Below are 27,178 nucleotides of genomic sequence, written 5' to 3' on the forward strand. Positions count from 1 at the left end.
AGACACACACACACGCACACGGTGCATTTCGCTGCTAAAACAACAACAAAAAAATATTCCCTCCAATATTATTACTTTCAAAACGTTGGCCAAAATGGCCAATAATATCATTTTTTATTTGGGATGCTTCTAGGACATTTTGGGTGGATTTTGAACGGTAGGTGGGCAGCACGTTTTTTGCAGGACCTGGCAACCCTGCACTGTTGCCCGAGATCTGGATCCACCCCCCCCCCCCCCCCCCCCCCTAAATAAATACTATGGCAGAATAAAGAATAAATTCATGCATTATCATTAAACTTGAACATTTGTTTTTACAGTAGATTGGTGGAGGGATGACGTATGTTGGCCAACCCGGAAGTTAGCGTCGCCCTGGGTTCCCTTGACAAAAAGCCAACGGGTTTTTCCATTGGATTTTGGATTATTGCAGAAAAATTAGCATCTTTGAAGCACCTCCTCAAAAACTGAAAATAAATAAATAAATAAAAAGAACCGTTTCCAAAGAACGAAATGTAAACCAATGCATTCTGAATGGGAGTGTTTCTCCGATTTTTCCATGCTACACAGAACGAAATGTAAACCCATGCAAATAAAGACTTCATGGTCATAATAATTTAAATATCATTAATCTCCTGAGTGTGTTGGGTGGTATTCTATTTTTTTCAACGGGGCTGCATCCAGTCACTTGACCGTCATGGTTGCTATGGTGGTTGCTATCGACCGCCCCCTCTAATCCTTACGTGGCTCTAAAAATCACGCGGCAAAGGAGCTGCCGTAAATTGTGTTGTTTTTGTCGTAAACTGGGGTCCGACGGTTAAAAAATAGACAGATATTCCGAGGTATCCTTAAAAGGCAGCTTGGATGTTTTTATTTTCTGCAGTTTAGACTTCTTCTATAACCTATTTTTGAAAGCAAAACACCAAGTTCATTGATTTAACGAGGCAGGGTTATTTGAAACAATTTATTCAATAAATATTTGTGAGAGGTCATTCCTTCTCCTGAGTTTGCTTCCTATTTATGTCTAGTGTACACCCCTACTGTCCAAAAGCATCCCCCCCCCCTCCCCATATGGATTTGGAGAGTTGTTGCCACGTCCCAGTGGTGGAAGTATCATATAATATGAAAGAGGGCATTCAATTATACTACAATGATCAATTAGGAGGCCGAAGCCCTAAAGGAAGTGATGCAATAGGTGACTGAGGCGAGAACATTTAAGTAAACTGTACCTCGGGGTCTCTTATATATCAAAGGGGGTTTCAAAGGACGCATACGCTTCAACCTGTGGCTCCAGCCCTACAGGAAATTACTCAGCAAGTGCTCCATCTCGTTGCACCTGCACCCAGCGGCTCGCTTGCAAGATTTTGGCCTGAAGTTCTTCCCAGACCTACACCCTAGCCATCCAACCTGCATATCTGAGAATCAGGCCTCTCTTTAATAATGACAAAAAGTTATGAGAGAAATACACATTAACTTTTGTCTCATAAGCGGCGTGGTGCCGTCTCCTTTTGACCTTTTGACCCCAGACTTCTGGGGGAATAGCTGAATCAATTCATTAGTCAATCAGAAGCATGTAAATATCTTCCCGGTGGCGTAAGAGGACGAACAAGGTATCCTTCAACATCTACGCTTCCAGGCGATTGCAACGGTGCCACACATGAGCATATTCAAACATGTTTAATGGTAGTAATAAGCTGTCGAAATTGGAGGCCTTAATCAATAATGAGCAGCTATTGATTTGCTTCCCGATAAAAATTTGTGACAAATGACATGTTATTTAGCATCTACACGTTGAGCTGAGTCCAATGACACCAAGCATGACACTCTAGCTAATGGTAACATGTATTTTACATGGTACACCTAGGTCTAGGACATGATCTCGGTGTAGCAAGAGGGCGAGCTTGATCTCATTGGACTCAGCTTAACTTGTAGATGCTAATTAACATGTAATTTGTCAAAAATCTCCATCGGGAAGCAAATATATAGCTGGTCATTATTGATAAAGGCCTCCAAAATCGACAGCTAATTACTACCCCGAAACATATTCAAATATGATCATGTGTGGCACTGTTGCAATCGTCTCGAAACGTAGATGTCAAAGGACACCTTGTTTGCCCTGTTACACCACCGGGAAGATATTTTCATACTTCTAATGGATTGATTCATATTTTAAGGTTCTCGGAGTGAGACTTTAAGCGGCTGCAGCAGAAGTGTTGAGACGAAAGATGATATCAAGACATTTATAGAATATTCCCATTCACATTATGATTCTTCGTCATAACATCCGACCAAACATCCTTTACATTCACCGAGCGAAGATTATGAAAGTCCAGGCCCCCCCTTCCTGCACTCGGGGTCCGACCGGGCCAAGTTTCGGTGCGGGGGTCCCAGTTAGGCCCTAGAATATGGTATTCAAATTTCAGGGCGGTAGGACCTTCCTATCTCAAAAACAGTTTTTCCACCACATTCTGAACCATTAGGTCTCGCAGGCAACACTTCTGAAGGGGCTTTGTCCAAATGACAGTCCATTTGGGAAAACTTTTTTTCTCTATGGGCTAGAACTACAAATCTTGGATATGTCATTCTCGGGGCCCCGGGAAATGTGTGTAAACATTTTAGCATCCCTAGCTATCTCGAAAAGGCCGGAAAAGGGGCGTGACCTCCAACAGTACAGTCAATGTACATAAGACAGAGGTTAGTTTCTAGGCCCCATTTTTTGCGGGATGGAGGTGTACATTTGTGGCTTAATGTGTGGAGACACAGCTGGCCTGTGGCCACGTTTTTGAAGTCTGGGGTCAAAAGGTCAAAAGGAGCCGGCACCACGCCGCTTATGAGATAACAAAAAGTTAATCTGTATTTCTCTCATAACATTTTGTCATTATTGAAGAGAGGCCTGATTCTCAGATATGCATGTTGGACTGTTAGGGTATAGGTCTGGGAAGAACTTCAGGCCAAAATCTTGCAAGCGAGCCGCTGGGTGCAGGTGCAACGAGATGGAGCACTTGCTGAGTCATTTCCTGTAGGGCTGGAGCCACAGGTTGAAGCGTATGCGTCCTTTGAAACCCCCTTTGATATATAAGAGACCCCAAGGTACAGTTTACTTAAATGTTCTTGCCTCAGTCACCTATTGCATCACTTCCTTTAGGGCTTCGGCCTCCTAATTGATCATTGTAGTATAATTGAATGCCCTCCTTCATATTATATGATACTTCCACCACTGGGACGTGGCAACAACTCTCCAAATCCATGAGGAGGGGGGGGGATGCTTTGGGACAGTAGGGGTGTACACTAGACATAAATAGGAAGCAAACTCAGGAGAAGGAATGACCTCTCACAAATATTTATTGAATAAATTGTTTCAAATAACCCTGCCTCGTTAAATCAATGAACTTGGTGTTTTGCTTTAAAAAATAGGTTATAGAAGAAGTCTAAACTGCAGAAAATAAAAACATCCAAGCTGCCTTTTAAGGATACCTCGGAATATCTGTCTATTTTTTAACCGTCGGACCCCAGTTTACGACAAAAACAACACAATTTACCTCAGCTCCTTTGCCGCGTGGTTTTTAGAGCCATGTAAGGATTAGAGGGGGCGGTCGATAGCAACCACCATAGCAACCATGACGGTCAAGTGACTGGATGCAGCCCCGTTGAAAAAAATAGAATACCACCCAACACACTCAGGAGATTAATGATATTTAAATTATTATGACCATGAAGTCTTTATTTGCATGGGTTTACATTTCGTTCTTTGTAGCATGGAAAAATCGGAGAAACACTCCCATTCAGAATGCATTGGTTTACATTTCGTTCTTTGGAAAACGGTTATTTTTATTTATTTATTTATTTTCAGTTTTTGAGGAGGTGCTTCAAAGATGCTAATTTTTCTGCAATAATCCAAAATCCAATGGAAAAACCCGTTGGCTTTTTGTCAAGGGAACCCAGGGCGACGCTAACTTCCGGGTTGGCCAACATACGTCATCCCTCCACCAATCTACTGTAAAAACAAATGTTCAAGTTTAATGATAATGCATGAATTTATTCTTTATTCTGCCATAGTATTTATTTAGGGGGGGGGGGGGGGGGGGGGTGGATCCAGATCTCGGGCAACAGCGCAGGTTTGCCAGGTCCTGCAAAAAACGTGCCGCCCACCTACCGTTCAAAATCCACCCAAAATGTCCTAGAAGCATCCCAAATAAAAAATGATATTATTGGCCATTTTGGCCAACGTTTTGAAAGTAATAATATTTGAGGGAATATTTTTTTGTTGTTTTAGCAGCGAAATGCACCGTGTGCGTGTGTGTGTGTGTGTGTGTTTGTGTGTGTGTGTGTGTGTGTGTGTGTGTGTGTGTGTCTGTGTGTCTGTGTGTGTCTGTGCGTGTGTAACCTGCGTTGTGTTTTGTTTTCCTTCAAGCATGGACTCGGACGCTCAGCATTGAGTGCAGCGGTTTTATTGCCTGCACAATGGGTCAGCAACATAAAGGACAGGTTTAGAGCATTTCCTGGTCCGCCTGCAGCAGTTACCGTCTTTTCTGCTCTATAATTTATTATATATATTTAAAACAGTTGCGCTAAACAGCGCGCATAAACAGGTGATCCCTCCCCTCATGTGGCGACCAGCGGTATTGCATGTAAAAATGGCGGGACCGGCTAGATTTTGAATGCTAGCATTGAATGCTAGCAACGCCACAAGTGGGATTATAAACATACATTTAACTAAAACAACCTATCGGTTACCTGCACAATGGGTCAGCAACATAAAGGACAGGTTTAGAGCATTTCCTGGTCCGCCTAGACAAAATACATACAATATTACAAATGCAACCGAAAATCAAAACTCAAATAAAAGAAACAATACAATGCCAAATATATGAAGAGTGTATTAAACAACCGTCTACACTAGATAAGTGACAATGATATTGATATTACTGAATCAATGAATTACTTTAATAAAACTTTCATGCGGACACGTTTTATGCTCAACCTACCTGCAGCAGTTACCGTCTTTTCTGCTGCAGGATATCCGGAATACAACATTAACAACATATCAAAATAAAAGTCTTGACCCAATGATACAGGATTTAACTATACACATACTCATTTTATTTGTTCCGTTACATACACCTCCCTTAAATCCTGCTAAATTGGGGACGTAGCGGTTAAACACTCACCAAAATAAAGAGGAAGAGAGATAGAAACAAATAATAAAAAAAAAAAATTAAAAAAAATACCTCCTAGGCCTCAAAACCGAGAAAAAAAAATATATTATACAGGCACTAACAAGTCAGTAAAAACAAATATCACTAGCTGTCGATTAAGGAATCCTCCAACTAAGGAGTACTTAAGGAATGTGATGGCGCCATCCACAAGACCAAAAGTAGACTCTTGAGATGCCTGTTACACCTCAAATATTGCTATAAATGATACTTATCTCTAACTGTGTCTTACTGTGTCTATAGACTGACTACACTGACATCTAGTACCTATATGCTGAATCTCAAAACAAACTTTTAACTAAATAAATGAAAGAGTTCACTGTGGACTCTTAAGTGTCAAGGACTTGCTCATTCATTTCGCAAATGAGCCTCTCTGGAGGGTTGACAGCCCTGCCTCGTCTGGTTCGAGCTACTGTGTCTTCAACACCCAGAGGTTGAGTGCATACTGGAAGTGCATCTGTGGATACCTCTTCATGTGCAATGACCACGGGGTGGAGCTCAGCACTGTGTCGGCCATTGATTATAGGGGGAACATCACTGTCCTCCAACCTCCGATCACTGCCGATGACACTAGCTGAGTGAAATGGCTCAGACACCCAATCAGACACATCAGGTCCTTCAGAGAGGCTAGTCTGTCGATCCTCCAACTCAGAATCATCAGGGCTGGACAGCACCCAGTGTACAGTCCGGTCAACGCTGCCATCAATCTCACCTGGGAGGTTGACTTTGGGAACCATCCCCTCACTGACATCCACCTCAACTACAGGATTGACTTCAGGCACCACCTCGCCTCTGTGATCTACTTCTTCCGAAGGGCTGACTTCAGGAACCACCTCACCACTACCCCTGGTGTGGGTGTCTTCTCCATCACCAATCGGTAAGAAGCTCACAGGAAGCAGTAGATTTCGGTGGACTACCTTCAGTTTATCAGAGGCAACGTCTTTGATCTTGTAGACATTGATGTCAGGGTTCGCAGCCACAATTTCGTACATTGTTGACTCCCATTTGTCAGCCAACTTCCTTCTCCCTCTTTCACCTCTGTTCGCAACGAGCACTCTGTCACCAATGATTAGAGGTGACCCCTTGACCTTCCTGTTATAGAGCCTTGCGTGTCTAGTCTGTTCTTTCTGACTGTGTCTTTGTGCAATCTGCACCGCTTCACGCAGGTCTTTCTTCAGGCGTGACACAAACTCATTGTGACCCACCACAACATCGTCAGAAACCACAGTTTGAAACAGGACGTCAACTGGGAGACGAGGGACTCTACCGAACATCAGATAGAATGGTGCAAAGCCTGTTGTCTCGTGCTCTGTGCAATTGTAACAGAAGGTGAGTAGCTGTAACATCTGGGGCCACTTTGCTTTGGACTTAGGAGGCAACGTTCTGATCATGGACCCAAGGGTCCTGTTGAATCTTTCAACCACGCCATTGCCCATGGGGTGGTATGGTGTTGTGTGCGACTTCTCGACACCCGAAAGAATCAACAGCTCCTTGATCAACTTGCTTTCAAAGTTCGCTCCCTGATCAGAATGAATCCTCCTAGGGAAACCGTATACGAGAAAGAAATCATCCCAGAGCTTCCGAGCCACTTGCTTAGCGGACTGATTTTTGCATGGGAATGCATGAGCCATTTTGGAAAAAAGGTCAGTCACAACAAGCACATCCATGGACTTCCCATCATTGACCTCTGCAGACCAAAAGTCAATGCAGACCAGGTCCATCGGCTCCGATGTGCGGATGCTCTCAAGTGGAGCACAAGCACCGGGCTCTGGTGTCTTTCCAACAACACAGCGATGACAGTTTTTCACATGATCATCAACGTCTCTTTTCATGCCAACCCAAAAGAATCTCTGCCTAGCCAGAGACAGCGTTCGGCTCTTCCCTTGGTGACCAGCGGAATCATGAATTCCATTCAGTACTTGCGCTTTGAGAGAGTTGGGCACCACAAAGAGAAAAAGTCGTCTGTTCATGCCTTGATCTTTTCTCACCTTGCACAGTAAGCCATCATGGATAACGAGCCTGTCCCAATACTTCAGGAGCTGGCGCACACTGAAGGACTCATCTGTTCTCTCATTTTTCGATGGCTTCCGCCGTCTCTCGATATAGTAGAGGACTCGGCTGATAGTACTATCCTGCCCTTGTTGGTTCACAAGACTGCTGTGAGGAATGGGGGAGTCAACCTGCTGCAGTTGAGGAACAGCCGGACTCGCACCCAGGACTTCACTCAGACCACCACTGGAATGAGCTTCCAGAACAGCTGAAACATCTGGAGCTCCGACCGAACCAGTGTCTGAGGCTTCGTCGGCGGACATGTTATGTGGATTTTTGCCTGATCTCAGGACCATCTGATGATTGTTGGAGTACCTGAAGGCATTTTGGACTGTGTCATCCACAACACCACTGAAATTTCTCAAGAGAGACATGTATGGCTCGGTAACAATGCGGTGGCTTACGCAAGACTGGACGAAGGGTTCTCTGCTTAAAGCATCTGCCACAATGTTTCTAGGGCCTGGGACATACTTTATGTCAAAGCTGTATGATGCAAGTTTAGCCACCCATCGCTGTTCACAGGCATCCAGTCTGGGCTTTGTCAAAATGTATGTCAAAGGGTTGTTGTCAGTCCATGCTGTGAAATGTCTTCCCTTTAGCCAATGGCTGAACTTTTCACAAACAGCCCACTTCAGTGCAAAGAATTCAAGTCTATGAGCAGGGTAGTTCATCTGTGACCGAGACAACGTTCTGCTGGCAAAGGCTACCGGTCTTGCTATCTCCTCACCAGGAGGGACTTGAGAGAGGACTGCTCCAACTCCGTCAAAAGACGCGTCAACAGCCAGAATGAAAGGCTGGTCGAACATTGGGTGAGCTAAGGTCACACTCTGTAGCAGATCTGACTTCAGGACTTCAAAGGCCTGCTGACAAGCAGGTGTCCAATCAGTAGGGGCGAGTTTAGTGACACTCTGCCGTTTTTTTGGCTTTCTCCCCAACTTCCCACGAGTCTGCTTACTGGACCCTGCTGTCAACTTGAAGAGTGGCTTGGCCTTCGCAGAACATCCCTCAATAAAGTGTTGATAATACATCACCATACCAAGGAACGATCTGATCTTCTTTGAACATGGTGTCTGCCCGTCAGCCTCCATCAGATCAACTCTCTGGATTTTGCTGATGGCCTCGACCTTGTCTCGATCCGTCTCAATGCCTTTCTCACAGATTATGTGGCCAAGGAATTTAACAGAACGTCTTAAGAAGAAGCATTTCTTTGGGGCCAGCTTCAGATTGTGACTCGACAGACGGGAGAAGATCATTTCAAGACGCTGAAGGGCCACAGACTCGGAAGGAGCAAACACCATGAGATCGTCCAGATAGCACAGGACACTGCTGAAGTTCTCATCGCCAAAGATTGACATCATCATTCTCATGAATGTGGCTGGACTGTTTGAGAGACCCTGAGGCAGTCTGTTGTACTCGTGCAGGCCGAAAGGAGAAGAAAAGGCTGTACATTTCTTATGCTCTTCCTGCAAAGGCACATTGTAATAGCCTGATGTCAGATCCATTGTGGAAAAGAAGACGTTCCCGCCCAGTGCAGCCAACACATCAGACTGGTGAGGCAACGGGTAGGCGTCTCTGACCGTCCGAGCATTCAACCACCTGAAATCTGTACAAATCCTTAAATCGCCATTCTTCTTCCAGACAAGCACGAGGGGAGATGCATAATCACTGTGTGACTTGCGAATGATTCCCTTCTCCTCCATGTCGTTCAGAGTCGTCCTTAGTTTAGCATACTGGCTTGGTGGTATACGCCTGTAAGGCAAACGAAAGGGTCGGTCATCAGCCAGATGAATGCGATGGACAAAGTCACTGGCTTCTCCACAGTCCATTTTGTCTCTTGAGAATATTGACTCATATCTCTCAATGGTCTGGAGCAGCTTGTCTTTCCAGTGTGCCGACACCTCACAAGACTCCAGATCGATGTCAGGGAGGTTCAAACTGCACAAGGCACGTTTCATCTCTTCCTCTGACCTGGGAGTTGAGGGAGTTGAGGGGCTGCTGTCCGTACACTGCACATTTGACTTGATCTGTTCTGGCTGTGGCAGGTCTTCCACAGCAATACAAGGTGACACGTCGGCTATCTTAGCATTTCTCCTCAGGACTATTCTATGATTGGTTGGGTTTATAACTTTCATCGGAATGGAGCCATCACCCCAAAGCGGTGTGATCACTCTGCCAACCATTATCTGCTTAGGTCTTGATCTTGACTTGGTCGGCTCAACGATGACTGTGCTACCCACAGACAAGGCTGAAGACACGGGTAGCTTACCCCAAACCAGGTGCTCTGTTTGTGGCTCTAATGTCACACTTCTCATGAGCTTTACAGTGCCCACTCTGTCTGGCACAGACTCACCTCTCCACCTCTGAGTGTTGGAGAAAAGGGACAAAAACTGAGAGCATTCATCACTCTGGTTATTGCTGGACATGGACGTGAGCTTCCAATTGCCACCTGCCTCTCTCAGACACGTCAAAAGCCTTTTGATGACGTTACTGCCCAGAATCATCTCCTCAGATTGACCTGGGACAACTAAAGTGGGAACAGTCATTGAATAACCGTACACACTGACTTGGAGGTCATAGATTGCTGTTGGAGTGACACGATGGCCTCCACAGCCAACAATCACAATATCTTGAGCTGACTGCTTTGAAATGCCTGGAATGTATCTCAACAACATGGCTTCAGCAGACTCACTAAGAGTACACGCCATGGATCCACTATCAATAAGCGCTTTGAAAGAGAGTCCATTCACTATTGAAACTGATGTGTAAAATAAACTATCAGACCTGGGAACTGTCTGCAAATTCTGAAAAATAACTGTCTTTTCTGACGAACAATCACTACTGTACAACTGACTAAGAGATTCATAGTCAGAAAAAGCCTCAAAGCTAGAAGTTGGAAGCACACTTTCACAATCTACGTGGTCCTCCCCCACACGCAGATCTGTTAGTTTGACGCCTGGCCACCGGGTGCTGCACTCTGTCCCCTACGTGGACATCTGTCCCTTGCATGGTCAGGAGAAAAACACTGGAAACACAGTCTGTTATCCTTACAGTGTGAAAAGGCAGAATGAGAGGGGTCTTTGCAAACCAAACACGGTGTGTCTTTAAGACCTTGAATACGAGGTAGACCACTTGTCCTTCTATCCGCTGATCTGGACTGAGCAGTATTCATAAGAACCTTCTCCATCATACCAATCATCCTCTCCAGAGCAGAGTGATCAGCTGATGGCGACTGTGGTGTTGGCTGAGCGCTACACAGGGGAGCTAGGCTACTCTCCACCTCCATCCTGTTCACAGCCACGTTCTTCTCCCCAACAGCCCCATCTTTCCCTACCCCTGCTGCTTTGATGACCTTCTCTGAGTGGTACTCATCCAAAACTTCTTGCACTTCTGCAGCCGACCACTTGTCGATGGTCTTAGAACGAAAAGTGAGCAATAGACCTGAATCTGGGCAGTTCCTAATGAACATACGTGTGACCTCAATGGACAAGCTGTCTTGCTGTTTACCCTGTTCCAGGAGACACTCGGCAGCAATATCAGCAGCACAGTTAAGGCGAAGCCAGTAGTCAAAGGGATCTTCCCGTGGTTCAGGGAAGGTCGTGTAGAAGTCTTGCAGAGGCAGTGGTGAAAACTGCTTGCAACTGAAATGCTTCCTTAAAAGGCTATAGATAGAAGCTGGACTATGTCTGATGTCAACGCCACTTGATTTAATGCCCACTTTGACTACATCCTTTGCCTTGCCCCTTAAATGGATGAAAATCTCTTCACCCTGCTCTCCAATAGATAGACCTCCCTTCTTTATGAAAGTTTGCATTAGCTCAATCCACTCTTCAAGAGTAACTGAGTCTGAATCCTCACCTCTGAAAGTAGGGGGATCTCTCACCTTCCTCTGACTCATTACATGTAGCTGAGTTGATGACACAGAGTCCTGAGCTGGAGCGTAGCTACCACTGTGTACACTTGGAGTAGACAAAGCCGCCGCCGGACTAGACCTACTCAAGTGTGTGAGAATGCTGTCTGCTAGTTGTTGACCTATGTGTTGCACGATGCCACTCATCTGGCCTACAAGGTCCTCTGTAGTTAAAGGAGTGGAAGTGCAGGGGGCCTGTTGCGCAGGGAAACTATTTTGTTCTGTGTGAGCAGCATGTGGTGTGTCACTAACAACAGGACGTGGAGACCTCGCTGCCATCCCTACAGTAGTACCCACAGACGCACTAAGCTGAGGGAAAGGGATAGGCAACCCCAACACACCTCTACCCCGACCCACACTAACAGGAGTCAGAAAGCCTTGAGCTCCAGTAACCCGTGAGCCAGCCATGACAATGGAAAAGACGGAGAGAAGAAAAAAAATAGTAATAAAAAAAATAAAATACAAAATGTCGATGTGCACTAAAACAGTCACATTAATATCTACTCATAACATTTCATAGATTCTACAGTTCCCCAAATATAACACAATACCCAAGTGTTCTCAGTTGATCTCCAGTGTGGGAATGGTAACAGGCCCTCCGGTAAGGGTTGTTGGTCAGCGACCAATCAGTTGAATCCGGTTCACGGCACCACTGTAACCTGCGTTGTGTTTTGTTTTCCTTCAAGCATGGACTCGGACGCTCAGCATTGAGTGCAGCGGTTTTATTGCCTGCACAATGGGTCAGCAACATAAAGGACAGGTTTAGAGCATTTCCTGGTCCGCCTGCAGCAGTTACCGTCTTTTCTGCTCTATAATTTATTATATATATTTAAAACAGTTGCGCTAAACAGCGCGCATAAACAGGTGATCCCTCCCCTCATGTGGCGACCAGCGGTATTGCATGTAAAAATGGCGGGACCGGCTAGATTTTGAATGCTAGCATTGAATGCTAGCAACGCCACAAGTGGGATTATAAACATACATTTAACTAAAACAACCTATCGGTTACCTGCACAATGGGTCAGCAACATAAAGGACAGGTTAAGAGCATTTCCTGGTCCGCCTAGACAAAATACATACAATATTACAAATGCAACCGAAAATCAAAACTCAAATAAAAGAAACAATACAATGCCAAATATATGAAGAGTATATTAAACAACCGTCTACACTAGATAAGTGACAATGATATTGATATTACTGAATCAATGAATTACTTTAATAAAACTTTCATGCGGACACGATTTATGCTCAACCTACCTGCAGCAGTTACCGTCTTTTCTGCTGCAGGATATCCGGAATACAACATTAACAACATATCAAAATAAAAGTCTTGACCCAATGATACAGGATTTAACTATACACATACTCATTTTATTTGTTCCGTTACACGTGCGTGTGTGTGCGTGTGTGTGTGTGTGTGTGTGTGTGTGTGTGTGTGTGTGTGTGTGTGTGTGTGTGTGTGTGTGTGTGTGTGTGTGTGTGTGTGTGTGTGTGTGTGTGTGTGTGTGTGTGTATAACATGCTATTTTATGTTGAAATGCGACGTAATCCAGTGTTCACGAAACGTACACTGTTGTCAACGTATGCTTTTGGCGACTGGGTTGTCTCTCAGATATACGTGTTTCTAACAAGATGATATCATTAAAAGTTACATAAAGTAACAGTTTAATAACACAAACGCAGGAAGCACGTGAGCTGCTAGTTTAGCGAAAGCAGCGTCCCTAACAACCTGACGTCGTTGAAACATGCGAGCGAGCCGATCAAATCCTAAACTATAAAACTAAAGATCAGACACAATCACTGACTGAAGATTATCCAAGTAAAAAGTATATTTCTCGCTAGAAATGTTATTAGAAACACGTTTAACGGTGAATTGGTCCTAAAATATTGCATTTCCCATTCAGATAATAAAGATTAATAAAGATCATACACATTCACTGACTGAAGATTATGTAAGGAAAATGTACATTTCTCGCTAGAAATGTCATTAGAAACGCGTTTAATGGTGTATCTGTCCTAAAATATTGCATTTCCCATTCAGATAATAAAGATTAATATAGGCTACGCCGTGTTCCGGAGCCGCGGGGGATTCTGGGAATTGGGGTTGTCAGTTGACAAATGGGGCTTTTGTTAACTTGTTTTGTTGTTAGGATAAAGTGGGGTTAATGGGTTCGGGATGTTATGTGGTTGTGTGTTGTTCTATTAACATTGTTCGTGTGTACATTGTTGTCGACACCGTCACCGAGAGTGACGTGACCATCGTTTCGTGCAGCTGTTCCGTGTTGAAGTCTCGTTCAATAAAAAACAACTCTCGTTGTCGAGCGTTCAATAAAAACCAACTCTCGTTGTCGAGCGTTCAATAAAAACCAACTCTCGTTGTCGAGCGTGCCCCCCCCCGACAAACGTGTCCCCCCCCCCCTTCAACTAACGTGATCCCCCCCCCCCCCCCTACAATCGTGTTTCCCCCCCCCTTAACAAACGTGTCTCCCCCCCCCTTAACAAACGTGTCTCCCCCCCCCCCCCCCCCCCCTCCCCGGTCAACAGTCACCCAAGTGGGTGCTACATATTGGTGGTGGTTAGTGAGGTCCCCCCTTCACTTTAGGCGTCTTTGAGTGTTATTAATTTATTAATTTTATTTTATTTTATTTTATTTAATTTTATTTAATTTAATTATTATTATTATTCATGTTTAACCTCTGTTTTCCTTTTATTCCTAGTCTGTTTTACATAGTTTTGAATGATGACTATATGCTCTGTAAGGTGACCTTGGGGTGTCTTGAAAGGCGCCTCTAAATTAAATGTATTATTATTATTATTACCTCCCCCCCCCCCAAAACAATCGTGTCCACAATTTGCCGCGAAAGCCGTGAAACCCAAACCCCGAAACCGCCTCCACAGCGGCACGCGTGGATACTGTAGGTATAACACGCTATTTTTTACGTTGAAATGCGTTGAAAGTATCCAGTGTTCATGGAAACGTTTTTTCTTGGCGACTGGGTTGTTGTTTCAGACTACATAATAAATCCATTGATTGCGCCAGATCTTCCATATGCTGCTTTTATCCTTCTTTTAGCCTTATCCTCCTCTTCTGTCAGATGTACTTCACTGAATGGCCAAAGCTGGTGAATGTTGTTGATCTTTAATGCTGGGCGTTTCCAAATGTTAAAAAATGAAAATGATTGTGGTCTATTATTTTAATGTTTTAATGAATAATAGAGGGGCCGAATAGAGAGAGAAGTAGAAGAAACAGAAGAAAAAAGACATTTCCAATACATGTTAAGATGAATCCATGTATGGTTCGTTCTTTGAATATTCCGATTTAAAACCAAATCAGAAAAACTAACCATACACGGATTAAGATGAAACATGAACTTGTCATTACAATCCCTCCCCTATTTTAGGGGAGGGGTTACATTGGGTTATTTACCCCCACCAGATGTGTCATGAACACATTCTTCACCACCACTTTGAAGCATCCTGAACTGACTCTAACACATAGCAGCAGTACCACTATGGAGCAGGGACACACTTCTTCCTCTGCGCCTTCCTACCTAGCATGGTCCATCTTTAACACTCTGTGTTGCTGTTTACCTCTGGGGATCGCTGCTATTGTCTGTTCCTGCAGGGTAAGACTATTTTGGATTTATTTTGCGATTTTCAATTCTGCATGCAAATCTATCTCATCAAACTTGATCCCCAAACATCTATCTACTTGAGTGTGCTGAGAATTACCTTGTCTTGCCCCAACAGGCACAGAATGCGAATGCTCTTGGCCAAGGAGCTGTAGCCCAAGACGCATCTAAGACAGCAAGGACCCTTAATGTGATTGGACTCGTCTGTGGAATAATTCTGATCATAATTGTTATTGTTCTCAAAGTCGTCAATGGCAACCCGAAATGATTATTTTCATGTTGTTGGAATGTTTCTGGAAATTATGGAATACTGTGCATAATTGTCTGATCCATTGATGGGAAACATCTGTTGGTGTGCTGGATTAGGCCTCCAAAATCCAATGAACTACCAAAAATGTTAACAAAAATGTCTTCCTTTTTGTTAATCAATAAATACCCTATCCTATGGATGATGGATCATTTATTTAAGTCTACAACATTAAAGAAGACAGAATAATCAACCGCAGGACACACCCCTGGTAAGAAATGTGGAAGAAATTGCACACAGTTGAGGTACTGCGTAACTTAAGATATCAGAATGATGTGGTTAAAATTCGGATAAAACTTTTCATACAGACTGTAGTTGGATATATATTCATATTTAATATGATATATACTTTTTTGGCATTTGCATTCGAGTCTCCACTTTCTGGTCTCTCCGGGTCTACAGATATAGATTGTTACAATGGCACTGAAAGCTTTTTAAAGCTCAAAACAAAAAGCCGTCTATCAGCATGTGCAGCAGGATGTGCAGGCATCGGATGTGCGTGTGTGTGTGTGTGGGGGGGATGGGTAGTAGGATGGGGCTGGGGTCGCTGTTTTATTGCGACTGTAGGCTGCACTGCCTCAAAGCTATGAAAAGTTAACAATCCATGAGAAGAGTAGTCGAGAATTATGACTTGTTTTGTTCTTAAATCCCTTTGTGCTTGTATTTACTTCAAATCAAATTACTGCATGAGCAAAATCACTAAAACAAAAAAAAGCATTGCTATAACGAAAGACTTGGAATTGAATTTGCAAGATATGTCTGATGGTTACATGTTAAAGTTATAAAGTCATAGGTCTGTGACTAGCTTTTAATGTCACAGACTGTTTACTTTAGTTTTTGTTATTAAAGTTCAGGGACGCCTACTTTAAAACGTTTCATTTTCAGAACAGTGTGGTTTAGGTCATGCTCAAAATCAATCTGGGAGCAATTACATAGAATGCTACACCGGCCAGTTGGCTTGGCAACACACAGAGTTATGTGTAGCCCCCGAGGCAGCCCCTGTCTCTGATCTGGCAGAGAAGAATGTGTGAATTAACTGGCTCTGTTATAACAGACATTCAGCCTGAACGGATAGGCCTACTACTCTATAGACACTGGAAGGTTTTGACAGTAGCACAAGACTTTAGCAGTACGGATATCATATAAGCTGCTAGATAAACAAGATGCAAACTGTACTGTTTTAGTGTGCTTTTATGTTGTTGTTCATCATTTTGTTCCCCCCCATATTTACAAGTTTCCACCTTCAAACCTCTCCCACACAGGCAGGAACTTTAATGCTAAACAGATGTTTGAATACCGTTTGGTTCTCCTGCTGTTAAAAAGAGCTTTAGCTTCGTTGATATGTTGCGCTGTTCCCTTCTACTTTCTCCTATCAATATGTGTGTGTGTGTGTGTGTGTGTGTGTGTGTGTGTGTGTGTGTGTGTGTGTGTGTGTGTGTGTGTGTGTGTGTGTGTGTGTGTGTGTGTGTGTGTGTGTGTGTGTGCGTGCGTGCGTGTGTGTGTGTGTGGGGACACGATTGTAGGGGGGGGGGGGACACGTTAGTTGAAGGGTGGGGGGTGGGGGGGACACGTTTGTTGGGGGGGGGGGGGGGGGGAGACACGTTTGTAGGGGGGGGGCACGCTCGACAACGAGAGTTGGTTTTTATTGAACGCTCGACAACGAGAGTTGTTTTTTATTGAACGAGACTTCAACACGGAACAGCTGCACGAAACGATGGTCACGTCACTCTCGGTGACGGTGTTGACAACAATGAACACACGAACAATGTTAATAGAACAACACACAACCACATAACATCCCGAACCCATTAACCCCACTTAATCCTAACAACAAAACAAGTTAACAAAAGCCCCATTTGTCAACTGACAACCCCAATTCCCAGAATCCCCCGCGGCTCCGGAACACGGCGTAGCCTATATTAATCTTTATTATCTGAATGGGAAATGCAATATTTTAGGACAGATACACCATTAAACGCGTTTCTAATGACATTTCTAGCGAGAAATGTACATTTTCCTTACTTAATCTTCAGTCAGTGAATGTGTATGATCTTTATTAATCTTTATTATCTGAATGGGAAATGCAACATTTTAGGACCGATTCACCGTTAAACGTGTTTCTAATAACATTTCTAGCGAGAAATATACTTTTTACTTGGATAATCTTCAGTCAGTGATTGTGTCTGATCTTTAGTTTTATAGTTTAGGATTTGAAAAACACAAGCGAAAACACAGGCTTCTTGCAGCGAACACAATAGTGCGATACAAATGTCAAAATATTTCTCAAATTTAAGCGGTCCCGCCAGGGGAAGATACCAGCAGAAAGTTAACCTGTTAGGTTTCGATCCCTACAAGCTGAAAAAGTCGGATTTTAGCGAGGATCAGGCCCTTTTACCGAGCGTAGATTACGGGTTAAGGGTTTCCTGGTAAAAACAAATTTAGAACTGCAGGCGCAAAAACTCTCGCAAAGAACCTCTCACAAATTGATTGAGCCCCAAAAATTACCAGTTATGAAGTGATTACCACAAATACGAGTGTTGGCGAGATTTATTTGTGCCTTGTCGCCCCGGTAGATGTTCGAAATCCAAGTCGCTCCTCGGTCAACTCACGCGTTCCTAGCAAGATGACCTACTTCCGGTTTGGTTACGAATTTTAAATAGCTGTGACGTCAGTTGCAAACGAAGAATAGCCCGTGGACGCTCACCAAGACACCTGCCCAATTCTGCACCGATTCTCCTCACACCACAACTCTATCTCTCTCCTCTGTCCATTGACCCTTCCCATTACCTCTGCCTGACCCTTCTCTCGCCTAGGCGGCTCATAATTGTATGGCAAGGGCCCATCGTGTGCGTTCACACCAAACGCGACGGGGCGACAAGATCCCATACAAAGTGAACGCAGAGACGCGTATCGGGCAAATTTTTTTCGCGAGAGAAAACCGCAGACAAGTTTTGATTTGTCGCCCAAGCTGAAGTTGAAATATTTCAACTTGGCGCAAATTTTGCGTGATGACAGCCAATCAGCGTTCAACAGCGTGGCCACTGAGCAGTGATGTGCCTGAACGCGTTCATTGAACGATAGTTCATGAACTCGTTCATATTTTCGGCGAACGTGAACTGAACGTACTGTATTACTGCCTGATGAACGTTACTGTGAACTCGTTCATTCTGGTGTCTGTGAACGGCACGCACACTCGGTTTAACTTCTTTCAATTGGGGGGTTATTTGTTTATCAACACGGCGGATGCGCGCGCAGAATGAGAACATTTGTTTGACCGGTTGCCATGGTTATCTCCGTGTGGTTAATTTGCAGTTGCGGTGTTGTCAGCTTACTGTTACATTAAACTGCAATCAGAAAATGCGGTTATATGCTATAGACCCTATAGTGTCTGTGGTGTAAAGGCTGGGACGAATTAAAAAATATAAATACACTTTATGTTGAAAGTATAGACCGTCCCGATTCCCATTGAAACGAATGGCAAGTGATTATTCTTCAAAACGAGATCTGTTAAATTGTGAAAAATGAATCAAACTGTAATCAGACAACACGGTTATATGCTATAGACCCTAGGGTATCTGTGGTATAAAGGCTGAGACGAATTTCGAATTATAAATATGTACAATCCATAACATTAGCTCTCTGGCTCATAGCTCAGCGGACTAGAATACCTCCTAGAATCATTGCTTGTTGGCCGGAAACGGAAATGGGGGCTGTTTACGTTTGGTTGTAGTCTTTTCGCTCGGTTCTCCGACTCAACAGTAGGGCTAGAACCGAGCGAAAAGACTACAACCAAATTTGAACTACAACCAAACTAGTTCCCTTTCCGCTTCCGGCCAACGAGCAATGAGTCTTCCAACAGAAATCAATGGGATTTACAAAATGCGCTAAATGTACAATAAAACACGATAGAAACTGTATTTCGCTACGATGCTTGATTCAACCACTCTATTTCATCCTAGACAAATCACAAAGTGGGCTCGATGTTCAAAATACCGGAAAAAAATAATAGCTCACAGCAACATATTGAAAAAAAGAACTATGAACTAGTTCATTTTTTGGAACTGTGAACTTAGTTCAAATCGTTGAATTATGAACGTTGAACTGAACTAGTTCATTTTAAAATGTGTGAACTGAACTTTGAACTAGTTCATGTAGAAAGTGAACTATCCCAACACTGCCACTGAGTGACATGTGTAACGTAACAGCCAATCAGCGTTCAACCGTCAAACTCAGTGCAGTGCAGTCCGGGGTGAACTGCAGCATGGAGGAGAAAGTGATTGTTGCCGTTTGCGACTACCGGAGCTCAGTGGCGAAACTACCGGGGTGGCAAGGGGTGGCGGCTGCCACCCCCCAAAAAATGCTTGCCACCCCACTTGCCACCCAGGTTGTTAGAAGTGTCTCCAATATACATTTATTGAATGGTATTATATTTTTTGCTACTGAAGCTGTTGATCTCATTGGTAACTTGTTTAAGTTTAAGAACTAAAATCTTTATGTCCCCCCTCCCCTGTAAAATGGTTCAGTCCATGAATCCTATTTGCTCTCTTCTCACCGTGCGCATCTGCCGCTTCATTCAAATGAAGCCAGAAACGGTTTGAAAGCCAAAGAACTGGAGACAAGCCAACTGTACGCTTGCAGTAATGAAAAAAGATATATCTAAGCATCGAGGTGACAGCCCAAGTCAACCAATCAGGCAGGGATTCCCCAGAACTCCGGCCAAATTGTCCGATTGAAATTTGCTAATATTTGTCTTAATAATAGTCTGCTGACAGCGCCCCCTCCTATCGATGCCGTAAATAGCCTATGTGACGAGATACCCTCTCTGTGATCACAGCTCTCCGTGGCTACGGAGGATTGCATTTCTCCACAGCCGTCGAAGTCCTCATATGCGATATGAACGACATTTATCCAGAGTGGGCCAAGCGCGAAAAAAAATGCCTGTGTGATCCTGTCTCTATTGTTTTGTGTGATTTGACTGGCAGTTTGTCTGCTTATAGGTCGGAATGAAGCGGCCACCGATTATTGACAGGATGGGTACTTTATTCTACCGGACTCGTTCGCTTCTTCACTAGACACACGCGCTACCGCTCGCTCTCCTCGCTCGTCCACTCACTCGCTGACGTCACTCACACACGCATACGCACTCTGCCATTCTCCCGCACACACATATGCTACTCGTAACACTATGCCTCGTTATTGCGACAGTCACGTTTTTCCTCATCTATTGAGAGTTAGGCTATTAAACATGTTGCATTCTATACGGCCTGATTATGTCATTATTTAAGCTACATAGCCTAATAAGAAGCGCTAAGGATATTTGAATAAACCAACCAAACAGTTAAAGGGGCCCTATTATGCCTACCAGCAAAAAGCATCCTCCAACTGCAATCTTTGGTTATTTCTTTAATAATTTAGCTATACTTTAATAGTATTCTTTCGGTTCAAATCTGTTCAGTGTTCCAAATTATTTGTTATTAAATGTTACACTAAGATAATTGGTATTTAAGTGTTGTTTAAATAAAATGCTTTTTAAATTTAAAAGAATCGTGGGATGTATCGAACCGTGGGTCAAAAATCGTGATACAAACCGAATCGTGAATTTGTGTATCGTTACAGCCCTAGTAAATATGTTAACTGTTTTCATTAGCGATTGGTATAAATAAATACATATAGACACCAGGCATGTGTGTTTCCAACAATAAAAAGACTTGACTTGACTTGACTTTGTGTGTGTGATTTGCCACCCTTGAATTTAACTTGCCACCCTTCTGCCACCCCATGTAAAATTTTCTAGAATCGCCACTGCTATATATAATAGTATATAATATAATTGTATAGATAATATCACGGCCAAAAGCTCTGTGCGCCTCCGGATGGCCGTAGCGCGGGGAGCTCATAGGGATTTGGCTTCTCTGGGTTTGTTTACCGGCGTTGCTATGGTTTCCGGTCTTGTGTGTTCCAACGGTTTATTAGGTATATCTATCTAATAAATCTGTCTAATCAATACTTCATTCACTGCCTCTTCCGTGGTCATTACAATATTATGAATAGACTGTGTCGGGTCCTCCGACGTCTCTCCCTCTTCCACAAAAGGTGAAGACATGCAATGGTGGTTATCTTGTACAGACAAAACTTGCACAGCGACAGATTATGATTTGTGGAGCGACAAAACTTCGGCGACAACGCAAACGGGCGATAAATGTCGCGTTTGGTGTGAACGCAGTTGAGCTGACATTAACCCCTACTGCAATCTCTTCACTGTCTGACTCCATTACGAAGAGATTATGTTTACCTGTCGTTGCGTCACTTCCGGTCACGTCTGTTCAGAGCGTTTTTTGAGACGCGGAAGTAATTTTACTCACAATTTCTTTCAAAAACTTTTTAAGTGTACATTTATGATTAATTCTTTCACGCAAATCGAGTTCCTACATAATTTATCTACACGTTCATCACAGGGGTCTTCAAGTTGAAACATGGGCTTTAAAGTCAACAGCGAGTGTCAATTCTTCTGTCCAAAACCGGAAGCGTTTATCCGATTTTATACCGTAATACCGTATATTTCATTCATTTATGTAAACACATTACGTAACGCCCAAGTTTTATTTTATTTTCCGATTCCGCCCGTTCATTTATGTAAACAGATTGATTTTATTTTCCGATTTTAATTTTAATTTTTTCCGATTTCCGGTGTGCTGGTGGATGTTTCTGTGCGTGGATGTCTGCAGCGGAAGTTCTGTGGGTGGATGTCTGGAGCGTGTGGGCATGCCTACTATGAGGAGAATAGGCACTCGCTGGTTAGTTCCGGTTTTCTGGACTGGTTGCAGTAATAATATCTGTCCACGCAGGGCGCTCGCAGGCGAGTCCAGAATGAATGGGAGCCTATGGGGTTTTACCCTCAGAATCCACTTTTCTCACGATGTAATTTTTTGTCAAGTAATTTGAAAGTTGCGTTCAAAAGGTGGGGCTAAGATAATGAACTCAGCTGAATATTGCATTTTTTAAGGTCACGTATCTGTTCTATCTTTCTCCTGAAATAGAAACCAGGATTTGAATCATAGTTGTAAGACTGCATAAACTTAGTTTACATCAGTAAACAATTTCCTTAGCCCATGACCTAGTAAGTCCTACAAAAAAAAAACGACAGTAATAGCAGATGTTGAAGTTGTTAAATTGTTAAAAAAAAATTGGTATGGAACAATCGGTTAAGGTAAGTTAAGTGCTTGAGTCTTGACAGTGAGAATGTCTAGCGCGCAACTTGAATAAGCCTTGTGCGATTTTACCCGGGGTCCAGCGCAACTTTCCCTACCAGGTGCAGCCTTAGGTAGCCTAGGACCATTCATACAGGGGCAAGCAAGAACGTTACCTTATTCTGTCCTTGGGAAACGAAAAAAAGGACAATCCGTTTCCACTGTTGGAGCAGTTTATCATTGCACATTTACGAGGCTTTTATTTTTTAAACTATCTTTATTTTCGAAAAAAATTGACAATGACAGATGAAATGATATTGAGCGGGACATTGACTGTATTATTTAAGGTTGTCATACCGTACCATGTATACAACAAATTGAACATTGAACACAAGAAATGGAAGAAATTCCATTTATACCCGTACTTTCACCATACATAACTATATAAAAAATAAAAGTGCCTGCAGGAAAATATAAATACAGTACGCAAAAAAAAATTAACGGAAAGTCCTCAGATTGTGCTTCAGCTTCAGATGCCATCAAGAGGGGTCTCTGGTCGTAATCAGTCACAAGTCTGTCCCTGACCAATCAGCATTCATTAGCCGAATGCTAGCGTGTACGGCCAACAACGGCCCAAACTGTAAGAAATCGAAAGGACATAAGTACTCATTCATTTGACTTTTGAACTATGATCTATATGGACTTGCGGCATCTACAATAAAATTTGCGATATTTCAACGACAAGCAGGTGAAAGAGATATATTTAGCCGTCTAGCACCATTGACTCCCATTCAATCTGGACTCGCCCGCGATCACCCCCAGTGGATGTCTAATGGAACTACAACCAAGATCGGTACAATGGGGCGTATAGGAAGTGCCTAGGCTCTTCGTAGACGGCCTCTGGTGTGGGTGGATGTCTGCAGCCAGACTCTCTTGGGATTTTACACCTGCGCACTGAGCACAAGAGACAAGAAAAAAAAAAAAAAAAGCAACAACTCCCATTTACAGTGCTGTACTATTATTCGGATGTATGTACTTGATTAAATTGTTTTAATCAATTACATACAGGGTTCTTCCAATTCGTTTCGTCCCACCCCTAGTGCTGATATTGTAGTCGGCTGGTCTGGACAGAAAATGCCAGGGCTGAATTTTTGTCCCAGTCCACCCCTGCAGATGGCCTAATGTGAGTGTGTCCTAAGATAGCACCATTTATCATTTGCGCCGGAACACGCCTCTGATTTTCGCCGACACACCTCTCAGGGCGCGAGTTTAGTGGTGCGAGTTTGCTGCGGGAGGAAAATCAGCTTTGCACCGGGTGCAAACTAGCAATGACACATGCGTTGGTGTAGAAAGTAAATTGTGCTGGGTGCAAGATAGGGCCCACTGTATATTTCACCAAAGGTGAACTCCACTGATGATTGAGCCTATATGGCTTACTGATTAAAGCCCTTGCATTTACAGTATTAGGAATGTTATGAACTGGGTGTCGGCAGCGACACTGTTTGAATCTATGGAAAATAAGAGACCATTATTCACAAAGGTGTTGCCAAAGAGAATGAAGCGGAAATCTTTGAGTTTTCCTCTTTAGAGGTAATTTCTTACCTGATTTCGCATATTACTCCAACTGCATCTGACCACTTCTCTTGTTTTTACAAAAAAAAAATGCATCCGCTTTATTGAGGGAAATGTGATTGAACAGACCACCTTAATTATTACAATGGCAAAAAAAATTGCATTTGCATGAGAAAACTATGAATGTGTTATTAGGTCATTTGAGCTGACTCCCCCTTAAGATTTGTAGTATCTTTATTTCTTTTTTTTATTTGTCTGAAACTTATTTGCTTATAACATCTGTTCGAAGTTATGATATAACTTTGAACAGATCAAACATGAGAAAACAGTACAATGCATTAAGTTCATAAAAAAACAGAGAGAGAATGAAAGAAAAAGCAATGTATCTTTGAATATTGAGGACGACCCATTTTCCCACCGTTTCGCATCCATTGCGGTAACTACAATCACTAACCGCTGACGAAGACCAACTGTTTATTTAAATGAAGCAATCAAGAAGAGAAATATCTGCTGGCCTTTCACAAAGCAACATACTGTGTATAAATATGCATTTTTCATGAGGCAGATAGGCCTGCATTAGGATACAGCAGATGGCCGTCAACGCCTAATGTCAACCAGACTCTCAGCGTTCACTCAGCCAACATTGGCGTTGCATTGTCCAAAAGATATATTGCATGTTCCTGCTTCATCATCAGAGAAACAGACATAACATGTATATCGTCCAATAATCTTGTAACAGGATCTTTCCAACTCTCCCACTTCCTCCCCTGATGTAGCACCTATCCACATTGTGGCACACACACATTTTTAGCACCAGCAGTAACACTATGAAGGCGGGTCCTTTGGAGGAGACCCCGGCCATTGTGCAGTTCTTCCTGGGATGGTCCATAAACATTGTTGGCTGTGTTTTCCTCTGGAAGTAGCCCTGTTATTCTCCTGTAGGGTAAGCCTTTTTCAGATGTTTATTGGGAATACTGATACTGCATTCGATTCCCTCTCATTTCTATGTCCCCTCATCATCTGCTAAAGTGTGCTGAGGAATACCTTTTTCTTTTGTCCCCTCAGTAAATAAAAACAGCTGTGTTGGCCTAGCAGCTGTAGCTCAAGAGGCTTCCAAGATGGCAAATACGCTCATGTTATCGGACTCTTCAGTAGAGTAATTAGTCTGATCTCATCTCTTTCTCATCATACTCTATGCATGAAGAAAGGATTATGTTCATGCTGCTGGAATGGTATTGCGACATACTAGAATCTAAACAATATCAAACTGCCTGGTCCTTTGATGGGAAACATCTGTTGGTGTTCTTGCATATGTGTAAAGAGATTTGCATGGATTCTCAAAGAGCCTCTACTGTAGCCTCATATGAACCATTTAGTGGTTCTACATCTACTGCAAGGCCAATCTATGAGGCCAGGGCAAAAATGTTGCTAAATTGCTTTGCTAAAAAAAATTATTCCACATATTTCTTTCTACAGCTTGTGACTATACCGGTAACTAACATAACTAACCAAGGTCAGGTGTGAAGTGTCACGGGACACATTTTCCCTGAACAGAAGAAGCACAAAGAAGGGATGAGGAATGTGTGTTTGTGAGTTTTGCAGAGTCCTGGTCATAGGCAGAGGGCAAAGTTGATCCCTCCCTTTTTTTTTCTCCTGCTGTTAAAAATAACAAACTGTTACTTGGCTGCTGTGTTGCCCTGTCACCTAACACTGTCCCCAATCACTGTCTCCTCACACACACTCCCATCAGAGTGTGTGTGTGTGTGTGTGTGTGTGTGTGTGTGTGTGTGTGTGTGTGTGTGTGTGTGTGTGTGTGTGTGTGTGTGTGTGTGTGTGTGTGTGTGTGTGTGTGTGTGTGTGCTGGTTCACAGGTAGATCCAAATGTATTACTGGTGCACTGCACTTCCTTTTTTTTTACAATATTAATGAAAATTCTGTTATTAGGCAAGTCTGTAGGTTATGATGGGCCAACACTGCTCCTTTATCCTGATCGAGCTTCAACTGACAATGCCCGTCCCTTTGAGAATACAATGCAGCAATTGGGACAATAGGATGGCGGGTATGGGGAAACTTTTTAGAACTCACACACAGTACAGTCCCCTTGTATTATTCGACCGGCCAGACACCTCTCCATATATCTGCTTCCAGTGATTTGATTAGGGAACCGGACTCAGCCTAAAACAGTCAAATTCAGTCAACCTATGAAACCGACCCTAATGCCTGCCTCTGAAGTAAAGACTAAAGAAATAAAGAGTGTCTGATAAAGACCTGTCCCTGCACTTCTAGTCTCTGGGTCCATGAAACCATCTAGAAATAATCATGCTAGCTCATTGCACATTTTTTCTCTCACAATCTAGACGGCAGAGCGTTATGGGCGTTAGTTTGGTTTGAAATGTGTTGGGGACAGAGACGCATTCGGAACTGCATTTTCAGAAGTGCTGGGTACAATGAGGATAAACTCTTTTTTCTCTCTTAAGTGCAGGTAATGAAAGGTTCTGAAAGACGGCATACCCATGTAGCTAGGATTCAAATGTATATAATATCTGTCTGGCACGTTTTATGAAGAAAACGTTTCCAAAAAGCATTGGACATATGACCAACTATGTTCTGTATCCTACGTTGACAACGTGACATGACATGGCTAAGCTACCAACATAAGCAAGAGGAGCTAGGCAAGGAAATTGTGTGTTTAAGTTCAGAAGGGGTAAACATGTGGCTACAAACAGCACTACAAAAGTCGTCAAGATTGAAAAAGAAAAAAATATTTGTTGCACAGCTGAACGCTGTATCCAAGGCCGCCTTAATGCATGGGCTTACCTGTGCAGAAGCCCCAGGGCCTACGATGATCGGGGGGCCTATCATGAGCTGCAGTAAATGCCCCCCCCCCGCCCCCCCTCAACAAGAGACTGACTCAACCGACTATCAATTAAAGTTAAAACAGCTGACCACTTGAGTGTAAAAACCCCAAAAGACCTCACAACAGCACCAGCAAATCATATGCAATAAATATCGCATCTCATCTTTATTTATGTGGCAGTGGTCTGCAGATGCATCTCGTGGTGTAGCCTACCACATCCATTTAGTTCAATAAACAGGTTATCGCTCTGATACTGTCCATGGTGCTAGCAACATGCTCGGGTGCTTTTTACCTATGTATTCAGGCTAAAATAACTTCATTGTCTGATGCCTCATCATTGCATCCCAGCCAAAGAGTATTGGTATTATTAGAATTGGCTACTTGCCAAAACGAAAAAATAACTTTGCAGAGTGTGTCTTTTTACAATGTATTTGTTATCATTTGTAGTGTTGATCAGC

The 27,178-nt window shown here is 43.2% G+C and overlaps 1 long non-coding RNA gene across 1 annotated transcript; it reads left to right on the forward strand.

Annotated features, from left to right (window-relative positions):
* Window positions 1-14,479: 14,479 nt before the first annotated feature.
* Window positions 14,480-15,244, forward strand: LOC132474757 (uncharacterized). Its single transcript, XR_009529723.1, has 2 exons — window positions 14,480-14,791; window positions 14,916-15,244. It is a non-coding gene; the product is annotated as an uncharacterized LOC132474757 (long non-coding RNA).
* The last annotated feature ends 11,934 nt before the right edge of the window (window positions 15,245-27,178 follow it).

The sequence above is a fragment of the Gadus macrocephalus genome, chromosome 16 (assembly GCF_031168955.1).
Source record: "Gadus macrocephalus chromosome 16, ASM3116895v1".
Taxonomy (NCBI): domain Eukaryota; kingdom Metazoa; phylum Chordata; class Actinopteri; order Gadiformes; family Gadidae; genus Gadus; species Gadus macrocephalus.